At 39.6% G+C, this 12,806-nt stretch overlaps 1 long non-coding RNA gene across 1 annotated transcript in view; it reads left to right on the top strand.

Moving 5' to 3' along the window:
• Positions 1-1,738, top strand: part of LOC103924795 — an 11,754-nt gene extending 10,016 nt beyond the window's left edge. The window contains exon 4 of the long non-coding RNA XR_664000.1: positions 1,596-1,738. This is a non-coding gene — a long non-coding RNA (uncharacterized LOC103924795). The remainder of the gene's footprint in view (positions 1-1,595) is intronic.
• Positions 1,739-12,806: the final 11,068 nt, after the last annotated feature.

Below are 12,806 nucleotides of genomic sequence, written 5' to 3'. Positions count from 1 at the left end.
AACACCAATCTCTAACATGTACAGCAAAACAAAGAGCATGGCGCAGATCAGATGAACTAACATCGAGAACAGAAGAATGAATATCATGACCCACAACTGTTAGCAGATACAAATCCCTTCTAATACGCTTTGGTCAGTCTGTTGTTATCTCAAACCCTTCGAGCCCCACGTTGGGCGCCAAAAAGGACTGTCGTGGTTTAACCTCAGCCGGCAGCTAAACACCACGCAGCCGCTCGCTCACTCTCCGCCCCCCGCTGGGATGGGGGAGAGAATCGGAACAGTAAAAGTGAGAAAACTCGTGGGTTGAGGTAAGAACAGTTTAATAATTGAAATATTATAATGATAATGATAATAATGATGTAACAAAAAGGAAAAATAACAAAGAGAGATAAATAAAACCCAAGAAAGACAAGTGATGCAAATGAAAACTATTGCTCACCACCAACGACCGATGCCCAGCCAGTCCCCGAGCAGCAGCGCCCCCACCAACCTTCTCCCAGCTTTATATGCTGGGCATGACGTCATATGGCATGCAATATCCCTTTGGCCAGTTTGGGTCAGCTGTCCCGGCTGTGTCCCCTCCCAACTTCTTGTGCACCCCCAGCCTACTCGCTGGTGGGGCGGCGTGAGAAGCAGAAAAGGCCTTGACTCTGTGTCAGCACTGCTCAGCAGTAACGAAAACATCCCTGTGTTATCAACACTGTTTTCAGCACACATCCAAAACACAGCCTCAAACTAGCTGCTGTGAAGAAAACTAACTCTATTCCAGCCAAAACCAGCACACCATTATAAAGGCTTTTAAAATATTTACTGAAGTTCCTTTGGTTTGGCCTAAAATCATCACAGATTAAGTGTATCAAAAAGGGTCCAGGGATGACCACAATGAAGATTTATTTTTTTTATGAAAAAAATCATATAAAATTCAGGATTTCCAGCGTACATTTTGGAGCTGGTCTTTTGGAAGTACTTGCCTAGGAGTAGAGGAAGGGAAGAGAAAGACGCCAGAGAAAACAAAACATAAGCAGAAGGTTGAGCATGGCCAGCTTTCAAATCAAGATGGTTTAAGGTGCATGAAGAGACAGGAGTCAGGTTTGTAGCCAGGATATGAATGAATGACTTACTTGAAAAATAAAACGAAGAGCAGAACATAACAGCTCTCTCCAAAAGTGAGCTGAGAAACAAATACAGGGAAGATAAGTGGGATGTGTCACAGGTAAAAACAATAATTATGAGAAGGCTGGGAGGCTATTAATTGGCAGCATTTTCTAGGACAATTTTGATTTGCAGACATCCTTTCAGTGGCTGTTGGCATTTCCTCCTTTGGCTGCATTTACTCAGATGTGTAATGGAAACAGGAAAAGATACTCGAAGTTTAAACGTAGTCTTTCAAAAGCATGAATATAAGTACGCATAAACCATGGGCTGCTTTTAAAGTCCAATGGAAAAATGCATAAATTCAGGAAATGGTATAAATTGGCATAACTCTATTTGATGGTAATATAGCCATTTACCTTAGGTGAGTATTTGGCTCTCTTTTGCTCATATTGTGCCAAGACTTTCACACTCTCAGGGAGATTTTATTAATATATTTCTAGCTATTTATTGAACCCCACCTGGCAGGGTTCAAGTACCTCTTCAGAGATGCTGAAAGTCCTGAGTTGACACTGGAGACCACGCACCTCAGAGGCTTTCAGAATTGGCCAGAGCATGTTTTGCACTGTAGACGACCAGACCCTTTGTGTTCGTCTTAAGTAAAGTTGATGTCTTGCATTTTGTTTGATAGTTTCACATGTAATGACCTTGATACGTTAACGTGCAAGATTACTAATGAGCAATATTATGAAGAGCTGAGAGTACTAGAAATCATATGTGGAACAAACCAACTTTGGGGCTATAGAAGTCCTTTTGGACAAGGACTACTTCTTTTATTTTTATTTAATAAACACCTAGCATGCTTAGGCCCGGCTCTGCGGCTGCAGCATTTATCAGTTTTCACCACTCAAATGATATAATACAACGTGTGTGCACGTGAAACTTCTAGCCACATCTTAAACCAGTATCTAACTTAGAGCATACAAGTAAACCCTCGTAAATGAATGGAAATAGCTATGTGTTTTTGAACACTGCCAGAGCAGAACGATTGAGGAAGGAGGTATCGACAGCCCTCTGAACTCATTAATTCTCAGGTTGGTCCCTACAGACGGTGCACGCACTGGGACATGAAGGGATCAATATGGGAAACTCTTGACCCGCTGTTGAGCCAGGACGCTCCTCCTGGACCTCCCTAGCACAGAGTGAAGGAGGAAGCTGAACGAGGCGATATCAGCCCCCATCAGTCCCCACCTCCACAGCGTTTATAGGGAAATCAGAGGACAGGGTGTCACCTGAGATTGCAATACTAACTCAGAATCACATCGTGATTTAATTGAAAAGCTTGTACTGCATGGAATTAATACGGAAAGGATTGAAACCTGGGTCACTTATAGATACAAAATGGAGCTGTTATTAGGAACTTACAAAAAAAGCCTGGCCTTTTTACTGGGCTCCCTAGAGAGTGGCTCCATCTGATGAAAGATCATTCTAGACACTGACATCGCATCTGTGCTAACAATGTGCGCAGGTGACAGAGAACTTGGCAGGGTGGTAAATAAGGAAAAAAAGTTACCTGTACTGTGCAAGCTGAATGGCTTAATTAGCTTGCACGACAAGCACGATGCATTTTAATAAAAGTAAAGAGAAAATAATACACATGGAGCAAAATTGCAAGTTCTGGTTTGAGGATGGGAGACTGTCTCGGTAAGCAGTCACACAGGGAGGTATTTAGTAATCTGTGGTAATCGCCTCAAGATACCTCAAGGTATCGCTCAGAGTAACTCCATGGACAAGAGAGCAAATGTCCCGCCGGCATCTGCAGATATCTTGGATCTTGGAGGTACAAAACAGGGCATCAAGCAGCAAAGTGTCTGTGCCCATACATGTAACGCTGAGTGTAAAATGTTATATCCAAGCGGGATAGTTGCATTTCAGGAGGAAATCGGAAATTTGAGAAAAAGATAAAAATACAATAAAATGAAGTAAAAGCTACAAAGCAAGTCTCATTATATGCGAGGAATTAAACTTACAAGTTTAGAAGAGAAGATCACTATGGATAGACATTTAAAGATTGAACAGCTATTTGGTGGTGTGAGCTTTTTGACCTTTCCATAAAGGCATAATAAAATCTAATCACTGGGAAGTGGAGTTTGAGAAATGGAACTTCAGAATAAGATGTAATTAAGATGATTAACTCCCGGTATCATCTTTCTACTGGATGTTCCATTCTGCCATCACGGTTTTGCACCTCAAGAAATTATGAGAAATTTATGTCCAGCCACAATTTCAAATTTGACTTTAATTTATGGAAGAAAGTCTGCATGTTCTGATTAAACAAAGACAAAGAAGCCAACAAAACCAGCTAAGAACTACCTCTGTATTAATTAAACAGCATTGGTCCTTATCTGCTTGTTGATTTTATGTTAATGATCATACCAAGCAGTTAATGCAAGGGATCACACAATTGCAAGAACCAAAGCATTACTCTTTAAATCATAAAAAACCTAAAAGTAAACATAAATGAAGCCTACAATAATATTCTATTACAAATCCATTACTGGTCCAAACTAAAATATTTATTTAATGAACAGAAATATCTAACCACATTTAACCGTTCGGATGTATTTTGGCTTTCTTTGTGTTAGAGCATATTTCACACCTCAAATGAATCCATCAACTGTTTACTTCAGAATGCCAGGCTTATTATGTCCACTGTTTTTTTACCAGCCTATAAAATCTGTTTGTCTTTTACATTTTAAGGAAATAGAGAGAGTTTCATAAACACCATATGCACTACTGAAGACAAAACTTTCCACATCTTTCGGAGTCTTTGTTTCGTGCTGTTGAAATAGATCTTGGGTTTAGATGGGTCAAAATTCCTAAAAACAAACCTCCCTAGAAATATATTAAGGATGGATTAACCTTTGTGATGTAACTTTTGTGGAGGCATATGAGAATTTCTTTATAAGGTCTGACCCAGCTAGTAAGCCATTTATCCTTTTAGCAGAACAATCATGACGAAAAAGGTTGAGCTGATGGGGTAGATACTAGTTAATATGTTGTTAACATGTATGACACAGTATTCAACTTATTCTTTAGCATCTGCACGCGTCTAAATAAAAGGTCTGAAGCCAGTGTGATATTTCATTCGCTGCTGGGAGCTAAGCTGCTGAAGGAAGTAGCTTTAGCAATAATAACACAGAAGACTAGGCTGTACTGGTGATACCAGCAGATGGGTTACCTCTCCATTCGTCACCCAGCTCCCCTGCATCCCTACTGTATCTGCTCCTGATGGGAGATGTAAGATCCACATAGACCTAAAATGCCTGGTTTTGAAATTAAGACCTCCATTGAGCACCTTCAGTGAGAGCTGGATAAGCTGCTTGACTCTTCCTCTAGCCGAATACTGATTTAAATTCTTTGGATATTAACCTGACTGCTAAGATGAAAATTACTTGAGCCAGCACCATGACATCTGTTCTGTAATTGTGCATGGGGACAAAAAAGGTGAAAGATAATTTTTCAAATAAAAGTACTCCTGTGTGATTGCTGTGTGTGCCGTTATTGTGGTTTGATTGTATTTTTGTGAACAATAAAAGATGGAATTTGACATAGTAAAATACATAAAAATCTGTCCTTGAAAGTCACAAATTGTTAGATTAATTTAGCTTGGTAAGGAGGGTTAAAGAGAAACTAAATACCTGTGTGTGCGTGAGCGTATGCACGTGCACGTGCGTGTGTGCGTCTGTGATTGCAGGGGACTTGTGTGTTAACATTTCTGATAGAGGGATATTTATCCAACAAACCACAATCAGACAAATCTCTGCTTTAAATAGGACTGTGACCATAAGATAAGGCACGTAAAAAGCTATCTTGCTATCTGGTGCTATCAGGGCAGAAACATGAAATTCTTATGGTCAATTGCTCCAGCAAACACATTCTTAGCAAAACACAGCATCGGAGAGCTAGAGCCAGAAGAATTTAGAATAAAAATAAGAGGTACAGTTTGTGTAGCGAGGTTAATTAACCACTGAAACTACTTAATAAAGTGTAGCTGAGTCTTCAGAACTTGGAATTTCTAATCAGGGTGTACAGTGTTCTCTACAATATATCCTAGCTTAGCTCAGGATTATGAGCTTATGGTAAGAATCTATGGGGAGAGCCTGATCTTTCTCTGGGATGATCTTTTGGCCTTAAAAAATGTCCAGAATAATTCTTTGAAATGATACTGACAAAGGTACGGACCCTGGCCAGTGTCTGAGCACTGCAATCAGTATATTCCCCCAGTCTAGCTTGGTGGAACCTCATCTCATGTCCTGGTTTGTGATGCCTTGCTGAACTCGCACAAAGGGGCTGCTCTCATCCCGTGATGTGGAGAAGCAACCCAACCAAAACTTCAGAAGTTCCAGTTTACGTCTTTTTTGAGAGGAAGTTCTGTATTATCTTCATCAACCATAGGTATCAAGAGGGAAGCGACTTGCTGGCTCTGAGTGGGAGGGAGGACACGATGACCTCCAGAGGTCCCTTCCAACCAACATTTTTACGCATCCGTGAGTTTGCTTGCTCAGTATTACTTAAAATATACACATTTTCAGGTCAGTCACAAAATCTGAGTACAGTCACTGAAGTGGTTTTTTTGTTGCTTATAACCTCCATGAGCAGAAGTTAGTCTTACATAATTAGTACTTTATACGACCTTCCCAACTAAGATAAATCAGACTTTGGTGACAGAAGGTTGGCAGTTTCCTCCACACTTATGCAAAGCTTCCTCATATAGTCTTGGAAAATTTCAGACATACCTGAAATGAATGGTGGATGCAGGTTTTTATAAACTCTGGAAATGGAGATTTAAAAAAAAAAAAGAATGTGTCTAATTCTGGACATTAAAATTATAAAAAAGTTTACTTTGAAGCGCCATACTTGACACTGTTTTTAAGTTTTTCTTATTAAAGTTATTTATAATGTTTTGTTGAAAACAAGAACTAACTTTTCCTGCCTATAAATTCAGTTATGAAAATATTTAAAATGAAATTTTACAGTCCAAATAGCTGACACAGCATAGTACTTTCAGCATCTGTATTTCCATTTTTGCTTTGTGTATCCTTATACTCACAGAGTAGAACAACAACAACGCGATGTGGTCATTCTTTGATGGGCAGATCTTCCAAGAAGCACAATCAAATTCAATTTTTTTGTATCATCATTGCTTAAAAAAACACTAGTTGTAGAATAGATTAAGTAGGAAATTAAAAGTAAAACAGGACACATTCTTGTATGAGGAAACGCACAGGACATTAAGTTAACTCCATACTAAAATAAAGATGGTGAATCATATGTAAGAAAGAAATACAAATAGTAAGACTTTTCTGTAACTGTCAAAAAATATTTTCTCTTTTATATATGTGTATATTTAAAACTCTTGCTCTTTTAATATCCACGAGAGAACTAAAGGTGCCTGGCAAAATAAATCATGTGAGAATTTCAGTACTGGCTGCTGCAGAGCCAGAGGAGGTTTGGACAATGCTTTGGAAAAGTGAAGTGTTGTGGAAAATATTACAGTGTTGTGGAAGAAGTAATAGTTTATTAAACATAAGGGCTGCAAAAATGAAATGATGTGTGGTCTGGCAAATGTTTTCTTTTTAAAGTTATGCATCCTGCTCATCCAAAAATACGCTAGAAGAACCCAGAGCCAGTTGAGGACCAGCAGCTGTACATGCCTGCTGAGCACAGCAGTCAGAGGGAGTTAGCGCAGATCTGCCCTTAGTGCTTCTCCGATGCAGATTACGGCCATTTTTTTCCACAAGTAGAATAATGGTGGTAAAGAAACCATTTTCAGAGAAATACTGTATATCTTTTAGCATTTATTTTAGCAAGAGTTACCAGTATTTACTGCTCTGTGGAAAAAATTGAAATTATGTTCAAATTACATGTAGTCACACCACCAATGCTTTGTGTTATTACCTTGTTTCAGGAGAATAATCTGTGCCCCAAAGCATGCATGTATGCTGCTGTTGTCCATTGACCTCACGCACGTATCACTGGGGCTAGGACTAAGGACCCTCCAAAGTAAAACCAGAAACGGGCCACTGTGAGTGCTCGTCCCCTAAATTGCACGTCTGAGGTACGAGCCCGCAGGAAGAGTATGTAAAACAAATCCCTAGCTGTGGTACCGCAGAGGTAGCACGCAGTTAGTTTGTAGAGTTGGGGGCTGATAGCATCACGGCAGAAGAGCAGGAAACATTCTCTATTCCTGTCGCTCTTAATGAACCAACTCGTGTCACCAGAGTCCTTTGCAAAAGCTACTCTTATTTAAATACTAGTTGCTATGAACGTGCGTTGGTTTGTTAAGTCGAAATATTTCGTGTAAAGTAATTTTCAATTTATAATTGGAAGAATTTCTCCCTAAAATTCCATGAAGAAAAAAGGTGTGGTCCTTGTTTTGAACAAACTTGTCAAAAATAGTTTTAGATGACTTCAGAAGGCTTTGTTGCAGGTTTGCGTAGATCTTCACAATGATTATACTATGGCAAAGCCAGCTGGTGTGCTGGTGCAACTGAATTTTGAACACTTCCTTAAACAAATAGGATCACGTGATGAAATGAAAGAAAGGACGCATTTCCAGAGCCTGAATTCCAGAGCTAGAGCTCCTTGGGGTATCTCACCAGCACAGCAAGCAGTCTGTTCCTTATTTCTTGACCTCTCCAGCACAAACGGCTGCGGTAGGAGTTTGAGATGAGAATCTGATAAAAACTGAATGAGGGCAGAAGGGGATTCTGAAGTGGAAGAACTGCTCTTCAGAGCCTAAAGGGGAACCCTAAATAATTGACATAAATGGCTGGTGTGTCTGAAGACAGCAGGTGCTGAGTGGGCTAGATATATATCATTCCCTAAATAAAATGCATGTCAAGAAATAAAATTAGACTGTCATCCTGAAAGTATATTCTTCTAGTGTTGGTATTAAAAAGCCAGCTATATCTTTTCTCTCATCCAGTGTTAATAAAAAATGATTACATTCATGAGCAAAATAATAAAAAATATCCAAAACTTTTAGGCAAGCATCAGCTTCTTTATCTCTGCTTTGCAAAAGCCAATTGTTTCAAAGCTGCAATTGTAAATGCAGCACCTCTGACTTCAGCTAAGTCGCTTAGTCAGATTAAGTAACGTTGTAGCTGAATTGCAAATCTTAAATCTTTTTCCAGAAGTGAAGACTTTGTAAAGGAAGTACAAGAGGTTTTCGGGATGGCTGTTGTCGTCTGCTGTTGACACCAGCTTAGGCCTGACATTGCAAAACCGTCTAAACGAGCACAGTGATCCTTTATGATGTATTGCATTGGAAAAGGGTTTTCCTCAGTAGGGAGACAAAGAAAGAATTCAGCAGTTCCCTTCTAGACTTATTTGCCCTCTTTGTCACTGAATAATTGATGAAGATGGTTGAACAAAATCATCTCCAGCTGAAGCTTCAAGAGCGAAGAGAAAATGGCAAAATTTTCTTTAAACTAAGGAATAGCTTCTTTCTGATTAAGCAATGCTTAAACAACATCAGTGGGATCCTAAAGGGTGCATTTGTCCTCGTTATGAACCGCGGTGCTTTGGGGTCTTTGCAGGCAGTTCTGGCTGCTGGCGCTTTGCTTGCTCAAGAGGGATAGGCAAAGTTCATCCAGCATTGCGATGCTATGCCCCCAGGTACAGTCGAAAATGAATGGGAATGACCACAGTCATGCCGTAACCCACCCCTGCGTACAAAATTATGAGCACCACTTGATCCCAGTACAATCACAGATGTCCATACAGAAATGGCATCACTCCAAACATTTTGGCGACAGTCCTGCTGACAAAGGCCTCGTGCTTTTGATAGCCTGGGTGCACCCTGACACATGGGACTGCCTCTCCAGCCTGCCCTGTCTTCTTCAGCACTGTGCTTGTTCATTTGTGTAAGAGTTTGGGACCGTCTTACCACAGATCTAAGGCTTGAGTGCATGAGACGATAGAAAACTTTCTTTTGCCCTTTATTTCAGAGACAGTTAAAACTAAACATAACAAAACATTCAAGATGTTGCAATCAACAATTTTGTAATCATCAATCATTATAGGAATGGACTTCAAGACACAGCGAGAGGCATTTTTTCAACACCAAATTATCACAATTTAGGCAAGGAAAAAGAGTAACTATGCCGTGTTTCCCTAGATCCCCAGTCACGGTGGTTTGGGTTATGGCCAGTCAATTCATGTAAGCATACTGTGAGAATCTGAGTAGAGTTGCAGGCCCATCTTTAGGAAGAATTTTTTCTTTCTTTAAGTAAAATTTTGGTTTCAGTGCATTAGAAAGACACATTATCGGGGCAAATTGTTAGTGTCCTTCGTTTGACTGTTTTTCAGATAGTTATAATGCTGCGTGCAGGGTATTATATCTAGCCATTGTCCCCCTTTATGATTCACTATTTCCTGCACTATTTTCTTGTTGCAAACCTACATGTTTTACAGATAGTAGCTAGCTAGATTTCATATCATTTCTTTGAATTCATTTCAAGTCTTTCTTTCCATTTTCTGTATGGTGAAACTGTAAACATCTTGCATTTTATATCAATTTTAGATCTAATAAAAACACGGAGCAATAAGGCTATTGCTATAAAATTAATGAAAACAGATCCCCCTGTAGATAGCAATGAAGTGGAAGAAATTAACATAAAACTCTCATGAAAAGAATTATTTTACTGTGTAAAACATCTATTTTGCAGCACCTACAATTGTAATAGCACTTCAGAGTACAGGCCCAGGGAGTCTACTATTTCATTTCAGATACGCTGCAATTTAGAGCTTGCTTCCAAGAGGAAAAGGCTTTTGAGGGATGCAGTTGGGTGACGTGTTACTCACTGACACCAGGGGGTCAGGTTGCACGCTGGAGTTCAGTAGTCTGCCAGCTTGTTGCAGATAAGCTCTGTTGGAAAAATTGAATTTTAGGTTGCCAATCTTTGCATTGCTCTGCCACAGCAGTAGTAATGTAGCACACCTGGATAACGTTTTGAGAGATGAAGAATAATGAAGAAGCAGAAATGAAGGGTGAATTTTTCTGAGGTGGGGACAGATCTGATATCAAACGGAAAATTTCCCAGCTCTTTAGGGGAGATGTGGGATGGAGACACAGCAAGCACTGGCCTATCAAGCACCTCTGCTCTTTTGGTGGAAACACAGCTTGAAAATTTCTTTAATAATCTCCAGCGTCTACATCCTCAGTCGTTGTTGTCACAGTCTCCAAAAAGAGTGACAAGCTGGTACAGGGAGTTGTTAGGAGTGCACGGCTAAGCTATGAAAATAAGAAGAGATCAGAGGGCAACCTAGGACTGTTTGCTTAGTCAGAATTTCTGCTGATGACAAACAGGAGTTTTTGCCTATGTGAGGCCATCAGGATTTGGCCTAGTAATTTACACAAAGAATTAAGCGGATGAGATCAGAATCCACTCCCAGTTACACAGCAGTAAATTCAGAGTAACTTTATTCACCGATATCATTGGGGCTACTCTGGATTTACACCAACTTCAGTGAGAGCCTGTAACGGTCTATTGAGAAGTTAAACTTCATGCCTGAATGTGCAAGAGTGAGAACTGGCAGAGTTATACAAAGCTTGGCACAGACAATTGTGTCCAAAGATAACACTGAAGAGGAGCTGTTGCCGCAGTTCTTATTGTGCTTCTTGCACTATTAAATTCTGCTCCTGTTCCATATGTATCGGTAAGAATGAAAGACTTGCAACTACAAATGGACTATAAATTATTTATTGTTCCTGAGCTTATTCTCAGGATAATATCCAAGGGCCCATAGTTATTAATTCTGCATATTCCACGGATGGGTTAGATGACCCACTAGGCTCTTCAAATGTCAATTTGTTCATTCCTAGAATCTATTATAGCAAAGATGTACAGGATAGTCCTTAATATATTATCATAATACTTTGTATTGGTGTGTTAAATACTTCTTTAATAAGTGGGCATGCTACCTCTGCTTCCCATGCTTGAAGATAACCCCTCCATAAGTTTTTGAAAATCAACCTCTCCAAAGAAGAGAAGCAATGAACGATCTATTTGGAATCACCTGTATTCTTCAGCTCAGTGCCAGCTGAGGATGTGAGGAATTCAAAATCAAGTCCATTACAGCTGGATGTTCACATGCATGTGTGTCATACGAGATGTGAGCCAAGAAAGGATCATCTAGAGAGGTAGCCTTGTGAAATAAGGTAGCTCTATCTAGAGACAGACATGTAAACTGTCAAACTAGGAATCCGAACAGAGAAGACTTTTTTTAGACAATGCTATTTGTGCCCTAGAAATTATTATCCTGCATTGAAAACCTGATTTAGATGATTTTTCGTTAGCTGATGACCATCAGAATATTACTGCAATCACATGCCGAATTTACACGTGTATTTAGGTATGTGCTTTTGATAGGCAAGGCACCTAGTAAGATAACACAGTCAAAAGAAGTTAGGCACAGCACCCGTTTAGATTTCTTTCTGAATTTCACTAAGCACGTACGTACCTTAGGCAACACTGTAAATCCTTTCCCTGACCTGTTCATAACCATTAAGAGAACGTAGGTTTCCTCTAAGGAACTTAAAGTCTGTATTAAGGGACATTCCTGAAGAGGTAGAAAACTGTTGAGATTTCTTCCTACAAAGTCACTAAAATTAAGGACGGGCTGTTGGGGGCAGGGAGGAAACTCAGAGAAGCATCTTCTTTGTTTTCTTGTTCTAGCGTGGCTGAGCAGTTGACTTGGTTTCCTTAACCAGCTCTGCTTCAGTTTCCAGCTTGCATGATATGGTGAAAGTTTGCTTTTATTTTAATAAATATTTTCTTTGAGAGAAATGACTCTTGGCTCAAATTCCAGTCCTTTGCATTCTGAAGCAGCAATTAAGCAATTAAATTAAAGCCTGTAAACAGCAAATGTTTCCATTATAAAACCACTAGCAGCTCCACCTCTTTAAAAAGTAGTGCGATAAAAATGCCTCAGAAATTCTTTGAAATCAGATCTCTGACAAGTATCTAATCTTCATCTTTAAGATAGTGGGAAGAACAGAGGTTATGTAAAATCCATGTATTCCCTCCAAACCAGAAAGCACTCCGGTTTCCCAGCTACCTAAATTACCTTTGCGAAGTTTTATTTAGTATTACTGTACTTAAGGCAGTACTGATATTCAGGTGCTTCAGTGCCATTGACTTTGGTTTTGATCACTTGCAGAAGATACATGTTAATTTTTCTTGTTTCATCCCATCTACTTTGTGGTCTTTGTACTCCAGATGTAAACAGATTCTAGCTGCACAGCTTCTCTTCTTTTGGTTCTGCTTTTTTAAAACGGCAGCATTTTTGGCTTTGGCATCGACATGAGGGTAATTACCATGTGGCCTCCATTCGCTTGTAGGTTGAAGACCCCCACCCTAGATCAAAAACAATTTCAGTTGACTGAAACAGCGTTTCCCAGCAAATGGAAATGATGCATATCTGGCAGCTTTTCAGTGTAACATGAGTCATCAAAACACACTGAGCGTAAGCATCTTCACCCTTCCTTCCCCCAGCTCTTAATCCAATAATGGCTAAGCATGGAATAAAGCTTCATCTTCAGTATGCAAACAAAATACATAGGGGTACAAAGATAAACACTTGATTGAGAGGCAGTCATAGAATGAAAAAGCCTATCATTTCAATGAGATTGGGCTGAAATTAAA

Source organism: Pygoscelis adeliae, unplaced genomic scaffold (assembly GCF_000699105.1).
Source record: "Pygoscelis adeliae isolate BGI_AS28 unplaced genomic scaffold, ASM69910v1 Scaffold69, whole genome shotgun sequence".
Classification (NCBI taxonomy): domain Eukaryota; kingdom Metazoa; phylum Chordata; class Aves; order Sphenisciformes; family Spheniscidae; genus Pygoscelis; species Pygoscelis adeliae.
The sequence above is the reverse complement of the archived record's forward strand: the minus strand, read 5'-3'. Positions and strand labels throughout refer to the sequence as shown.